Genomic DNA, 16,199 nt, shown 5'->3' on the forward strand with positions numbered 1-16,199 from the left:
CCGGCCACATGGCGTGAGGCGGGGCGGAGCTGCCTAAGCGTAAGGTTAGTGACTCAAGTTCTCGCTTCTCCCAGTGGTTCTGTTTTCTTCTTGGGGAAGTTGCCACATTTTTTCCCGTGATTTCCTCCAACCGACTCGGGGATTTCATTATTTTTTTCTTTTGAAAATCCTTTCCTTCCATGAAGTTCGGCAGGCGGCCGGAAAGTGAGGCCGCTTTTCACACTGTCCAAAGCTGCCGAGGGCAAGTTACGGAAACGTTAAAACAAGATCGAAAGGGGAAATAATTGCAGGTGTTGTTTCATATCCAGTTCTGCATGAAGTTCAGATGGAGGCACAAGAGACTGCAGTTACTGGAATCCGAAGCAAAAAAACAGCTGCGTCCCTCCAGCGGGTTTTTTGCTCAGTATAAAGTTCCACGGATTCCCCTTTAATGTTGCAAATAGTGTTGTAAGGTGACAGTGTATTTTGGCCTTCGGTGATGTATATAGTCACCACAAAATAAAACTCTGCATTCGGCTTAATCATGAGTAGAAGGGGGTGGAGTTTATTTGTGCTGAACTGGAAAATTTAACTCCCTACTTGTCACCCCAGCCAAAATTTAATTCTGTTGCCCGATGGTGTGCATAAATTGTTCGTGTATGATTTAGATAACACATGAAAATCTTACGTACCCATGCACAAAAGGATTTAAGATAAGCCTCCGGACTATGTCAAAACTGATCCCGTGCCTCAAGCCTACTTTCCCGCCCACTCGCCCTGTTACCCCTTGATTCTGTAATTGTTCAAAAAATATAAATCTCAGTCATGGATGCATTCAACAACTGAGCATCTACAGTCATCTGGGTAGAAAGTTACAGATTCACTGTTTCTTCTCAATCTTAAATGACCTAACAACTGATCCTGATGTCATGATCTCAAGTTGAAGAATCCCAAGCGAGAGAAACAGCTTTTCAGCATCGACCCTACAAATTTTAGAATTTTGCTTCAATGAAATCGCCTCTCATTCTTTAACACTCTACTCACAGAACAACATTCGCATGCCCGAAATCATTCTGGTGGGCCTTTCTTGCATAGTCTTAAATAGCAAGTATATTTTTCTTCTGGTAAATTCAGAAGTGTGCAGAGACCTGGTGTGGTCTTGCCAATACATTCAAAAGAATTTAATGGTTGGCATAAAGTTGAGTAGTTGGATCTGAAGGGCATCCGACTCTTTAGGTCAGTTGAGCTCTCTGCACCCTGGTCTCCAACTAGCTGAGACCCGGGGCATCGATCCTTGTGGCATCCAAATAATTACAAACTGTAACTCAAAAGTAGCCCATTTAATTCAACTTCTCTTTTATGTCCATTAAGCACATTTAAATCTATATAAAATATGAAACCCAACATTTTGTAACAACTTCTTTGGGAGTTTAGCGAATAGTTACTAAACATCCAGATACACTACATTTTTTTGGTTTTTTTCCTACATAGCTTGTCAGTTACACACTCAAAAAGCACAAAATGCAAAACAATTTGATGTACAATTTGACTGTACCAAATAAGATAATTTTCTAAGTGTCCATACCGCACCCCTAATAATAGATCTAATCACTTTCTATACTTTTGTTAGGCTAAGTGGTTTACAGTTTATCTTCCTCTCTCCCTTCTTGAAAAGTGGGGTTAAATTACAGCCCTGCAATCCATGGGATTCTTTCTAGAATCAAGGGAGCTCTGCATGTTCAAAACCAATGTGCCTGTTACCTCTATCTATTTTAGTACCCTACAATGAAGATCATTAGGTACAGGGGATTCATTAGGTGTAACCCCTATCAATTTCTCCATCGCATTTTGCTTATAGTTCATTACTTTTGAGTTTCATATCTCATTTATTCTTTGTTTTCCCAGTGTTCTGGTATTCTTTTAAGACATTATTTATTTCCTCTAGCGTTTTCTATCTGAAAGGAAATGTATTCATCGATAGAGTCATACAGTAGGGAAACAGTTCCTACGGCCTAACTGGCCATGTTGACCAGGATGCTCATCCAAGCTAGTCCCATTTGCCCGTGTTTGGACCATATCCTTCTAAACCTTTCCAATCCATGTACCTATCCAACTGTCTTTTAAAAGTTGTTATTGTATCTGCCTCAACCACTTCCTCTGGCAGAATATTACGATGTCCTTTCTTTAAATATTTAACATTGCTTACCCATTGCTATGTTTTGTTGCTATGGCTTTTATTTGTATTTCTTAATCTCTTTTATCCAACTTGCTCCCTCATGCCCCTCGAAATGTGGAACCCTAGTTTTAAACTGAACTTGATCACTTACAAACTCAGTACTGTATAATAACATTTTGCCAGAGGATAGGATATGTTGTCTCATAATTTAACTATGTCTTAGTTTGCATTTTTATACATGTAAAATCACTTGTTTTCTGCTTTTTAAAATACATTTTTGAAAAATATAGTGGCAAGTGCACTCCATAAACACATTCTATAAACTACATTTCACAATTTGGTTTACTCAGAATATATGAAGAAGAAAGTCCCCAGTTATTGTCCTTTGTACAAGCTCTTCCATTCTCTTGATTAACACCAGGGTACCTCTGTCTTAAAAGGGTGATTTCTTATTCTTAAATTGCCAGCCCCCAGTTCTACATTCTTTCTGAAGAGAAATCATCCTCACCACATCCATCTTGCAAACACCTTGAAGGATCTTATATGTTTCAATCAAGTCCCCTCTCACTCTCTTAAACTCCAGTGGATACAAACCTGTCTAACCTTTCCTCAATAAGAGAATCTGCCCATTCCAGGTATTAGTCTGTAAAGCTTCTCTGAACTGCTTCCAATACATTAATGTGCTTTCTTAAATAAGGAGACCAGTATTGTACCCTACTCCAGATGGGGTCTCACCAGTGCCCTATGTAACAATCACTTCCCTCATCCTGTGACAACAGTCTGTAATGCCAGTAACTGTTGAACTCACAAATGAAAGTATGAACAGAGAGATTGTATTCTTTAGACTTTCATTGAATAAGCGATCACATCGAAACCCACAAAATTCTAACAGGCCTGACAGGCAGGATGCAGGGGAAATCTTCCAGCTCAGTAAATCGTAGGCGATTTAGGACTGAGATGAGAAATTTCATTGCTAGGAAATTGATGAATCTCTGGAATTTTTTTAGCCTAGAATGAGGTCTGTAGGTTTCTAGATATTAAATGAATCAAGGGATATGGGGATAGTGCAGGAAAATGGCATTCAAGTTGAAAATCAGTGCTGATCTTGACAACTGGTAGAATAGACTTGAGGGGATAAATGTCCTACTCCTGCTTGGATTTGTTATCATCTTATATTCTTATGTTTGCATTGAATAGCTGTTTATTTACCCTCCCAGTATCATTTAATCTGTCAAAGAAAGCAGCCATCTCATGCCTGTGGTATAAGATCAGAGGCTGAATGAACACCCTCCCCCATCTTATGAGCGTCCCTTTAACTGTCTGAGTCATGGTCACTTCCTTTTATCCTTGAACACAAACCAAATCTAAACCACTTTTTCACGAGGTATTTGCTGCCTGTTTGGAATGCCTCCTGGATTAAAATATCCCCACTCGAAGTATTGCAATCTTTACACCTAGGGCTACAGATTAGGCCAAATCCTTTGAGTTCCAGATACCCATTACAATCATTGTTGCCTGATTTCATGCTCTCTCTATGTATTCACACTAACTGTAAATATAGCACAGCACCTGCACAAAAGGAAATTAAACTTCCCTCCTTATGATTCTTGAAGTAGTGCATTTTGTTGTCTCCATGTAAAGATATTTTTTATTAATGCCCCCAAGGCTGACAAATGAAACTGTGCATTGTTTGTTTGTAATCTGCCATCCTTAACTATGACTAGTGAAATACCCAATTTTGCAGTACATCTGCCCCTGTGCTCCTTCCTGCGTCGACCCAGGTACAACATTCCATAGGGATGCTAGCTCCTAGCTGGCCAGCGATGCTTCGCACAGCGCAGCGCTAGCGGCTGGCTGAATAGCTTTGACAGCCTGCAAGACCTCACCCCTAGGCTGTCAATACTATTTGTGAGTTCAACAGCTAGTGGCTTTACAGATGTCTGAGATGTAGGTTTCAGTTGCAGAAATGCAGTAAGAGAACAACCCAACTTTAAAATAATTTCCTTAAGAACTCACCAAGTTTGATGCCTGTATGATAAAATAACCTTCGCAGACTTCAAAAGCTAGGCTTCAGTCCTTTGATCATTTTCAGCTAGTTGTCATCAGGGACTATACTTGTTTCCATTGTCTACTTTTTTTAAATATTTTGAAACAAATCTTAATCAAGCAGCAATTTGTTTTAGCCTGTAGGCGGATTGTTTTACCAAGGAATCATTCTGTAAATAGGTAAACCTCTTTAGGAACAGCAACAACCTACAGAGACAGAACAAACAACGAAACAGACGTGTGATGATAGAGAAGGTTGAAGAAGACTAAAAAGGATGAATAAGAACTGTAAGAGACAAATCAAGCATTTTGCATGATGATAGCACCTGCGGAATACATGAAGCAGAAGAAACGTGTTGTGGGAACAAATTCCTGTCTTCACAATTTAAAAGTTAAAAAGAATGTTTTTGTGATTGATGTGTATGTTGTGGATATCTGATTTTTGAACAGTGATCACTGAGAATGTTTGGTTTTTGATCGAGTGGATAATAAGACAGTGATTAATTAGCTTATATAGATGCCTGAAAGCAGGTCACCACTTGGGATTTTGCATATATTATTGGTTTTCTGTGCTAGACCAAGGCACTTACTTGACTTTCTGCTCTTCATACCCTCCAAGTATGCCTACACAACTGTTTCTTATAGGACTGTTGCTTCATCCTAGAAATTAACCTATTGAACCTTTTTCTGAACTGTTTCCAATGCAAGTATATTCCTACTTAAATAAGGAGCTCAAAACAATATGCAGTACTCTAGGTGTAGTTACACCTGGTTGTATGATAATTGTAGCAAGATTTCTTTCTCAGATACTATTTCCTCTGTACAATGAGGCCAACATCTCATTTGCCTTCCTTATTACCTGCTGTACACACTTGTTAACTTGCTGCATTTTATATGTTAGGCTGCCAGGATCCCTTTGTCCAGTTGCCTTCTGTAGTCACTTTCCTTTTAAACAATACAGGTTGAAAATCTTTAGTCCTGCACCCTTGGGACCTGACTGCTGCCGAAGCACAGAAATTCTGGACTACAGAAGTTGCCCCTGTTCATCTTCCTCTGCAGGAGAACTGTTTATAGAACATAGAACATTACAGCACAGTACAGGCCCTTCAGCCCACAATGTTGTGCCGACATTTTATCCTGCTCTAAGGTCTATCTAACCCTTCCCTCCCATGTAACCCCCCACTTCTCTATCATTCATGTGTCTATCTAAGAGTCTCTTAAATGTCCCTAATGTATCTGCCCCCACAACCTCTGTCGGCAGTGCATTCCGCGCACCCACCACTCTCTGTGTAAAAAAAAACTTACCCCTGACATCCCCCTTATAACTTCCTCCAATCACTTTAAAATTATGTCCCCTCGTACCTTAAAATTATGTCCCCTCGTTTGTAACCCAAAATTTCCATAAGTCGGAAATGTTGTCAGCTGAGGTTGCAAAAGTTGCACTGGTAAGTTAGTTTGCTGGAGAGTAATAGAGATCTTAGTTAATTTTAGATCTTAGTTGGATCTCAGTTAGAATTAGTTAATTAATACAGATCTGTAATAGAGATTCAAAACATGGACCACTGGAGGTGCTGGACCACAGAATTCTGGACCAGAGAGTTTCAACCTATATTGTGATTTTCTGTTCATCTTACCAAAGTGGATGATCTCTTTTCCCACATTATACTCCATCTCACTATTTTATGCCCGCTCATTAAATTATACATGGCCCTTGAACCACCTCTATCTTCATGAGTTTGTAAGAACATTAAATTTAAAACGGTAATTTCATATCTAGGTTTCTCACTCTCAGATTGACTGTTAAATTCTGTCATGTATGATGAAATTATTGATTAATCTTATTACACAAAATGTAAAATAATCTGCTCGTCGATTGAAGTAGCTTTTGCCAATTTGATTAGTCTAAACTGTAAGAAGATTAAGGTCACCTGTGATTATTGCAGTATCTTTCTTACATTTATATGATTTATATTATAGCTACCATTGAGTGTATATACTATATTACTCCCACCAGTGACTTTTTACCTTGCTATTTCTCATCTTCACCCAAACTGATTCTACGTCATGATCTTCTGAGCTGAGGTCATTTTTCAGTTTTGTCTGATCTCAGCTTTTATGAGCAGAGCTGTTCCATCTATATCTTCTGCCTACCCTTCTGAAATGTCTCGGACCTTTGCAATCACACCTCATAGGTTATATCCATTTTTCATTCATGCCATCAGTTCAACTCCTTGTTGTAGGAGCTGTGTAGTTCAGAAAAATATCCTTTATTTCTGTCTTTTTACCATTTTCCCCTAATTTGTCCTTTCTATTGCATTCTTGTATTATTATGTTACTTCCTGTTATATTCTGGTTATCAGCACAAATATCTTTACACTCGCTATTATCTTGTCCTTGAATATCCTATATTTCTCCATCAGTGAACTTTGCTCCCAACTATTCAGTTTAAAGCAATCAAGACAGGGATTGATGAATTTTAAGAAATTAAGTGTATCATGTAAAGTCAGTCAAAGAAAGTAGCTCTGAAGTAAGAGATCAGCCATGAACCTACTGAAAGGTGGAGGATGCATGAAGGGCTGAATAGTTAAGCCTGCTTCTATTTCTCAGATTAGATGATGAACAACAATGGACCCAGCACCGATCCCTGTGGCACACCACCAGACACAGGCCTCCAGTCAGAGAGGCAACCATCTTCTACCACTCTCTGGCTTCTCCTGCTAAGCCAATGTTGAATCCGATTGACTACTTCATCCTGAATGCCAAGCGACTTAACCTTCTGGACTAGCCTCCCATGCGGGACTTTGTCAAAGGCCTTGCTAAAGTCCATGTCGACAACGTCCACTACCTTTCCCTCATCAACTTTCTTGGTAACCTCCTCGAAGAACTCTATAAGATTGGTTAGACATGGCCTACCACGCACAAAGCCATGGTGACTGTCCCTAATCAGGCCCTGTCTATTCAAATACTTATATATCCTGCCCCTTAGAATACCTTCCAATAACTTAGCCACAACTGACATCAGGCTCACCAGCCTATAATTTCCCAACTTATTCTTAGAGCCTTTCTTGAAACAACAGAACAAAATTAGGTATCCTCCAGTCCTCCGGCACCTCACCCATGGCTAAGGACATTTTAAATATCTCTGCTAGGGCCCCTGCAATTTCTGCACTTGCCTCCTTGTCAGGGGACACTTTGTCAGGCCCTGGGGATTTATCCACCTTAATTTGCCTCAAAACAGCCAGCACCTCCTCCTCCGTAATCTGGATCTGGTCCATGATCTCACTACTCTTTTGCCTTAGTTCTATTGTTTCTGTGTCTGTCTCCAGAGTAAATACGTATGCAAAAAATTCATTTAAGATCTCCCCTATCTCTTTCAGCTGCACGCATAGATGACCATGCTGATTTTCAGGAGGACCAATTTTGTCCCTTGCTACTCTTGCTCTTAATATAGCTATAGAAACCCTTGGGATTCTCTTTCACCTTGTCTGCCAGAGCAATCTCATGTCCTCTTTTGCCCTCCTGATTCTCTCTTAAGTGTTCTCTTGCATTTCTTATACTCCTCAAGCACCTCATTTGATCCTAACTTCTATACCTGATATGCACCTCCTTTTTCTTTACCAGGGCCTCAATATCCCTCAATAACCACGGTTCCCTGAACCTGTTAGCCTTGTCTTTTATCCTAACAGGAATGTACAGATTCTGTACTCACAGTATTTCAACTTTTTGAAAGCCCTTCCACTTACCAAGCACCTCTTTGCTGGAAAACAGCCTATCCTAATCCACGCCAGCTGGATCCCTTCTGATGCCATCAAAATTGGCCTTTCTCCAATTTAGAATCTCAACCCAAGGATCAGTCCTATCCTTCTCCATAATTATCTTGAAGCTAATGGAATTATGATCACTAGATCCAAAGTGTTCTCCTATACACACTTCTGTCACCAGCCCCGTCTCATTCCCCAACAGGAGATCCAGTATCACACACTCTCTTGTTGGGGACCTCTACATATCGAATTATTTTGTCATCCTACTTCTACCTCGTCAGTTAGTTTGTCAAGACTGCTGCCACTTGATCTGCAGAGCTGAATACTTTAAGCCCAAAACTGCAGGAAGTCATTCCCTATCTCTATGTATTAATAGTTCCCACTGACCATCTTAATGCTTCTGGAACAGAAACAGCAGGACAGGCAAGGGGGTACCTAATGGTGAGACCAGATATGGAATATTGTGTACAAGTCTGGTCTCCCTGATTAAGATCTACTTGCAACAGAGGGAACTCACCAGATTGATTTCTAGGATGATGGGTTTAGTATACGAGCAGAAATTAAGCAGACTGGGTTTATGCTTTCTGGAGTTCAGATCAATGAGAGGTAATCTTATTGAAACACACCAACTACATATGGTGCTTGACAGAATAGATGTGGAGCTGATGTTTCCCCTGGCTGTAATCATAGAGATGGAGCATGGAAACAGGTCCATTTGTCCACTGAGTCTGCACTGACCATAAGGCACATGTTTTTACATTAATCCTACCCTAACCCATTTTATTCTCCCCACATTCCTATCAACTTCCCCCAAATTCAACCACTTATCTACACAATTTAAAGTGGCCAATAACTCTACCATTTTTGGAATGTGGGCGGAAACCCAAGCACCCGGAGGAAATCGACATAGTCACAGGGAGAACTTGCAAACTCCACACAGACAGCATGGAAGGTCAGGATTGGACCTAGGTCACTAGAACTGTGAGGCTGTAGCTCTACTGGCTGTGCCACTGCCATCCTGTGGTGTCTAGAACCACGGGTCAGTCTCAAAATAAGAGATGGCCATTCACTTGAGAAATGAGAAGAAATTTCTTCACCTACAGGGCAGTAAATCTTCAGAATTCTGTATCCAAGAGAACTGTGGAGTCCCAGTTATTTAATATATTCAAGACAGAGACTGACACATTTTCAGTTATTAAATCAATCAAAACATATGGAGTTGATGTACGAGTGTGGTGCTGAATTAAAAAAATCAGCTGACCTACAGTCATAATGCATATTGGCCTACTCATGTTTCTATTTCTTGTGTTCTTATATAGAAGATTTAGAGAATGTACAAAGGAGATTAGAGCAGATTAGAGACCAATGCCTACAGTGCGTGGCAGCAATTGTATGACACTTGGAGACCAGAAAACAGAATAGGACCCAGTCAATAAAAGGACATGATTCAGCGTGTGTACCAGTAATATTCTAGTAAATATCAGGTCGGGATTTGTCAAGTTTCCTCATAATTCATACTTCCAGTTCTGATAATTTGCATTGTCAGGTAACAAAATCTCTCAAAGACTGGAAAGAAGTCTCAAGTAGAGAGCATCTGTGGCCTCGGTATAAAACCTGCCTGCTTGCCTGTTGCTTGTTTCCATTGTCAGTGATCACAGATGTTCCTGGAAATCTTGGAACAGGCTATCATTTGTCTTTTTGTATCACAAGAGAAACAGCTACTTGAATGTTTAAACATAATTGCTTCCATATGGATGTTCTACTTTGTGTTGTAACAGTTAATTTAGTAGTTTTCTTTTTAAAATGCTGCCTCTTTCAGAAGGGTATGATTAAAACAACTTATTCATTCAGAAGTGATTTTTGTTAAGGCCAAACCAACAATGCAGATAACAAGATTAAGAAAATAAGATGGGGAGACAAGAGATTCTACAGATGTTGGAATCTGGAGAAACACACACAAAATGCTGGAGGAACTCAGAAGGTCAAGCAGCATTAGATCCATAGATGCTGCCTGACCTGCTGAGTTCCTCCAGCATCTTGTGTGTGTTGCTAAGAAAATAAGATATATTCTTAGCAAATCATAAATAAGAAACATTAAATAATCCATTTTACATTTTCTATCCTTTCTGTATTGAAAGTGGAATAATGTTCTGAACAAAATCAAGTTTTTCAAACATTATAAAATCAGTATCAACAAGTTTTAGTTGTAGCTGTCAAATAAGCAATCAGTTCCATCAGGCTAAATGGGTGATATTTATAATGGTCAAAAGCAAACAAAATTTAAAAATAACTGGTGTTTTTCCATTGTCATCAAATAACAAAACAAGAAAATTTAATTGAGTCAAAGGGGCCATGTTTCTTAACTAGTTTCACCCAAAGCTCCCAAATTCATGTAAATAATAAATAATCCTTCCACAATTTCCACCCTTTTATCCAATGCTTTCGCCAACTTTTTATTTAAGCTATTCTTTTTTTTGTTATACAAAAAAAATTCCTAACTTTCAAAATTGCAAAATTTCAGACTGACAAGAGAAAAAAGACTTAATAGAGTTTAATAATAAAGCAGAATTAATTAACAATCCGGTAGTAAACATTTTACAGTGTGTTACCATACAATGACTGCAGCTGACATTCAAACCAAAGTTTCAAATTTAGTAATGCAAGTTTGAGATTAATCGGACATAAATTGACCATTGTAAACTGAGCCAGACTATTAATGGGTAAACCTGCAGACAAGATGAAGGTGAAGATGAATAATTATTTGGTACGATACAAATCTTGATAATGCTATTAAAAGGCAAAACTTAATTTGGGTGGTTAAAAAATCACCAGCAAAAAGTGAAATACTAAAAAAAGCTGAAAGTTGACATTTAACAGATTGAGAAAGCAGGCTAGGGATAAAATAGAAATAGTAAGAGATACAAAAGAAAATATGGAAACAAAAACAAGGGAAGCTAGGGATGCTGCAAGTAAAAAAAAACATTTTAAAATAAAACGGAAATGTTGGCTAATTAGAGACAACACAGATGATACAATAATGAACAGTAAAGAAACAGCAGACAAGCTAAATGAGTACTATGTCTGTGAACATAGTAGAGAAATAGGTGAACTAACGTGGCAAACTGGATCAGCAAATTTGCGGATGACACCAAGATTGGGGGCATAGTGGACAGCGAGGAAGGCTATCAAAGCTTGCAGCGTGATCCTGACCAGCTAAGTAAATGGGCTGAAAAATGGCTGATGGAGTTTAATGCAGACAAATGTGAGGTGTTGCACTTTGGGAGGACAAACCAGGGTAAGACTTGAACAGTGAATGGCAGGGCTCTGAGGTGTGTGGTAGAACAAGGGGGACCTGGGAATGCAGATCCATAGTTCCTTGAAAGTGGTGTCACAGGTAGATAGGGTCATAAAGAGAGCTTTTGGCACTATGGCCTAGATAAATCAGGGCATTGAGTACAGGAGTTGGATGTTATGTTGAAGTTGTACGAGTCATTGGTGAGACTGAATTTTAAGAGTATTGTGTGCAATTCTAGTCACCTATCTTGAGGAAAGATATCAATAAGCTTGAAAGAGTGCAGAGAAAATTTACAAGGATGTTGCTAGGACTTGTGGACCTGAGTTCTTGAGAAAGGTTGAATAGTTTAGGACTTTATTCCCTGGAGCACAGGAGAATGAGGGGAGATCTTTCATAAGTATACAAAATTATGAGGGGTATAGATAGGGTGAATGCATGCAGGCTTTTTCCCCTAAGGTTGGTTGAGACTAGAACTAGAGGACACAGGTTTAGGGTGAAAGGTGAAGTTCTTAAGGGGAATCTGAAGGGAAACTTCACTCAGAGGGTGGTGCGAGTGTGGAAACAAGCTGCCAGCAGAAGTGGTAGATGCGGGTTCAATTGTAACATTTAAGAGAAGTTTAGGTAGGTACATGGATGGGAGGGGTTTGGAGGGATATGGTCTGGGTGCAGGTAGGTGGGACTGGGCAGAAGATCAGGCAGCATAGACTAGATGGGCTAAAAGGCCTGTTTCTGTGCTGTAATCCTCTATGACTCTAAATGTCAGAGAATACAGTTTCATGATCCAGAGAGTCTGTGTCATTCCCCCAGAGTGACTCCTTAGCAGTTCTAGTAATCTGCTGGAGGGAAGATTTCTCGGCTTCTCTCACATTGCTAAGCTCTTCAAGCACAGATACCTATGGCCATGATGATAATAAGCTGAGCTTCAGATGTAACACTGATGGGATAGGTGGCTTCTGTTTGTGCTTAAGTAGAACTGACATTAGTCAGTAGCCAACAGATACTTGATTATGGCTTATCCCCATGTGTGCTAATGGAATTGCTCTAGTTTTCCATAAACTCTTCAGGCAAGGTTCGTGAAATTTTATGCAGGGTTTCTGGGAGGCCTGCTAATGCATAGTACATTTCATTGTGTACACACATCAGTCACCTTTTGTTGATTGCCCTGTTAAGGTTGTCATTTGAGTCCTCTTAGGCAAATTTGTGCTACCTCACTTTATATGAGCCTGGTGCTCTTTCTCACCACTAAGACTGCAGACCATATCTGCTTGGTGACTCATCACATTCTGATCCTGCCTTTAACCTAAACTTCAAATTACGCGGTTTGTGAAGCTTGTATAGATTGCGAAATTCCTGAAGTCACCCTGTTGAGCAGCTGTTCATTACCTGCTCTCGACTTTGTGAAGCACCAAACAGTATGAAGATACAATCAAGTTTAGGGCAGTAGCTTTCGTAGACATAAAACTAACAATTTCTATAACTGAAGATTAACTATAGTTGTCAATAATTACAAAGAAATGATAACAAGTATGTTGATCTTTAAAAGCAACATTAACATTGAACAATTGGCTGTGGGTAACTGACATTTATATTGGTTCTGGTAGGTTTTGCATTGTGGTTTTACACATGCGAAACATTTATTTTGTATTCAACCAAACAATCTGGTTTTGAGAACAATACTTCTGTTACTATTTTTTTTCATGATTCCTTTTATAAGCGACATCCATAATATATTCCATAAATGACTGTGGGGTGCCAATTTTATTAGCTTACGGCACAAGATTTGACATGGATGTGATCATGAGTTCATGAAGGTTGTGCAAATTCTCCGGTCTATGTACAATATCACAAGAGGATGTGGTATCTACATAGCATTTCCATTTTTGATACTGAAATACTGTCATACATGATGATAAAGCAAAAAAATAGCTTCATTGTGGCTTTGATGTAGCTCAGTGTCATTGCTTTTCCACAGCATTCATACCCATGTAGTCAATCTATGGTTTTGTGACTTTTTCTTCATTACTAGCAGCATTAATTTAGATTGTTCACTTCTTTCTGTGCCTGGGGCTCTAATGTATGTGTTAAAATACCAAATGTATGCATCAGAGTTATTGTAAATCTTTGCATCAGCTTCAGCATTGACTGCATATTTTATGAGTTGTTATATATTGGGTTTACTGAATGACAAGTTTTCACAAAATGGTTGTTTATCACATATTTTACACTGATTCCCCTGAGTAGGACATTCTGCTTTGTGTGGGTAGCTGTCACCACAATAAAAGCACTGTTCTGAGTTCAGCATTACTTTCTGATGTTAATGATCTCTTCAGCCAGAATTCTGTCTGGGTGTTTATTTTTTCCTCTGATTCTATTTATGGCTGCATCTTCTGGTCTTTCCACATCAATTGTTCTATCCCAAGAAAGTCACAATGATCTCGGGCTCTCAAGTAGATGAGACAGTATGACATCCTAGTCCATGGCTTTCCGTTGAAATTGCTTTGAAATACATCATCCTGTGATGATCTGCGTTTTTAGCTCTCACTCAAGATCAGAAAATTTGTACTTTGCAGCGAGTTATTAGATGCATGCAATAGTGATCAATTGTTCTCTTCATTTTCACCTTGAATGAAGGGACACAATTGGCTTATATACTACAGTCCACTTTGGCATAAAATACACAATCAATGCAGTTTTTTTTCTTCCATGTATTCATCAGTTGTATTAAACAATGTTTCATAAAGATTTTGTAATTCTTCACTACCACAGTGTAATAAAGCTTTTTTGTTCTACCATTACTTGCTACGTTAAATGCTGCATCATACTCACAAAGATTCCAGTAGACAATCTGCCAATAATCCAATGGGAACCAACTTCCCATGAATCTCCAGTTCACTTTCCTGCTGTTGCCTCAATGGTCCCCCTGCTGAACACTTTTGGAGAGTGATTTGTTCCTCCGTCTTGACAGCAGTAACTGCCTCAGTTGTTATTACAATGTTAATGTTATAACATCATAATTTTAAGTTATATTGCAGGTGATCAAATGCAATTTCAGTAGTTATAATGGGGTAAATTTGAGGTGAAGAAATCAAAACTTTTAAACCTTTTATTTGCTGTCCACTGATGAACCAAGCCAAACCCACGCGATGTATATACAAACAGCTCCTTCATGTCAGTATTTCTAAAAGGCTTCTTAAGACAAAACTCAGACATAAGGAACTTCTGTTTCACAACAGTGTTATGAAAGGTAGCACTTTGGACAAAATAGTCACCCCAAGTGGCTAGACTTGTTGACTTACCACCATAACCCAGTTATTCTGCTTCTCACAGTTAACAGGCTGCATTCAGAGTCTGCAAAAGCTTTGTTTTTCTCAAAGCATGATGCGATGGGAAACTGCATAGTGCCAACTAGGCCTCCAGCCCTGTTAAGATAGGTATTGTCAGCTACTGAAGATATTACTACATGACTGTAATATTGTTCCTTGAGAAGATGGACACAACAGAATTGGTCCTTGAATGCCCTCACTGAATAGATACTCTCACAGAGTTTTCCTTTCCCTGTTCTTCCTTCCTCAAATGGCCTGTTTCCATTTTTTTTATGCCTTCATCTCAAGTCTTCCTATCATGCTGCTCTTCTGAGGGATGGTAACTAAAGCCACCAGTCCCAGAACTCAAACTTCACAGTGAAGATATTGACAGTGCAGGCTGCTTGATGTCACAATATGTCCATTCTGTACTTCCGCATCACAAGCCTTAATGCCGTTCTCAATATGATGATACAAATGTGATGTGTGCATCATATACAACGTTGGGATTAGAACAGAATTTGTACCCATTGTGGCCAAACAATAGGTGTTCTGTACTGAATTTTGCAGCTATTTTTGATTTTGATGAAGTTAATCTCTTGTGTAAGTCAAGTATTGTTCTGCCAGTTTATTTCTTATCATTTTGCTTGCACATATGTAAAGTAAAGCATCGGCCTGGCATTGTACTGGTATTGGTTTATTATTGTCACTTGTACCGAGGTACAGTGAAAAACTTGTCTTGCAATCCGTTCATACAGATCAATTCATTACACAGTGCATTGAGGTAGTACAGAGTAAAAACAATAACAGAATACAGAGTAAAGTGTCACAGCCTGTCATACTGCCTTGCGGTGCAGATAGAAGGATAAGGTTGGAATCCTAAATCATCTCTGCTGAGATGTAGCATAGTTAATAGGTTATTGCTCGTCATCTGACAATCAATCCTCCATATTTTTGTTTAAGTTCATAGTAATTTGGTCGACTGCAGGACACTGCTTTTAAAAATGTATCATGGAAGCACTATTCCCAAAAGAAGTATCAACAACCAACTTTATAGTATTGCATTTATTGAATTTCTAAAGCTCCATAATATTGTCATGCATGTTTCAAACTGGAAAGACACAATAAGTTCATCAGAGTAATATGAATTTGAATTTCTAATTATGATACCAAGAAATTGCTGCTCATGTTAAACATTTCATATTTACTTCACCTTTTCTATTTTGATTGACATGCTTAGTAGCAAATATTCTATTATAATTAATCATTTATCCTAAAAGAATTACAAGTGCCATTTAAGAATGAGAACTTTTTTTATGTGTCCTTAAAATGTCTAGGATTCAAGCAGAAGACTGGAGGCAGTTTTTATGAAGCTGTTACTAACATCTATGTTATAAAGGTCAAATCTTTTGATAGGTCTCCTCTGTGTGAATGACTGAATTGTAATAACTTTAGAAAACAAAAAGACCTGCACAATTTGGTGTATTTTGGGAGAAAAGTTAATACTTAAATTTTGCCTCTGTGTTTCAAATTTGTAAACGATTAATTCTTAAGTACACTTTAAAGCATTTCCTCATGGTACTAAAGTATCTGGATATAGCACGGCTTGGTACGGCAACTGCTCTGCCCAGGACCGCAAG

At 38.8% G+C, this 16,199-nt stretch overlaps 1 long non-coding RNA gene across 1 annotated transcript; it reads left to right on the forward strand.

Annotated features, from left to right (window-relative positions):
* The first annotated feature begins 22 nt into the window (after positions 1–22).
* On the forward strand, positions 23–7,918 carry LOC127575656 (uncharacterized). Its single transcript, XR_007957111.1, has 3 exons — positions 23–44; positions 4,382–4,489; positions 6,809–7,918. It is a non-coding gene; the product is annotated as an uncharacterized LOC127575656 (long non-coding RNA).
* The last annotated feature ends 8,281 nt before the right edge of the window (positions 7,919–16,199 follow it).

The sequence above is a fragment of the Pristis pectinata genome, chromosome 11 (assembly GCF_009764475.1).
Source record: "Pristis pectinata isolate sPriPec2 chromosome 11, sPriPec2.1.pri, whole genome shotgun sequence".
In the NCBI taxonomy this organism is placed as follows: Eukaryota; Metazoa; Chordata; class Chondrichthyes; order Rhinopristiformes; family Pristidae; genus Pristis; species Pristis pectinata.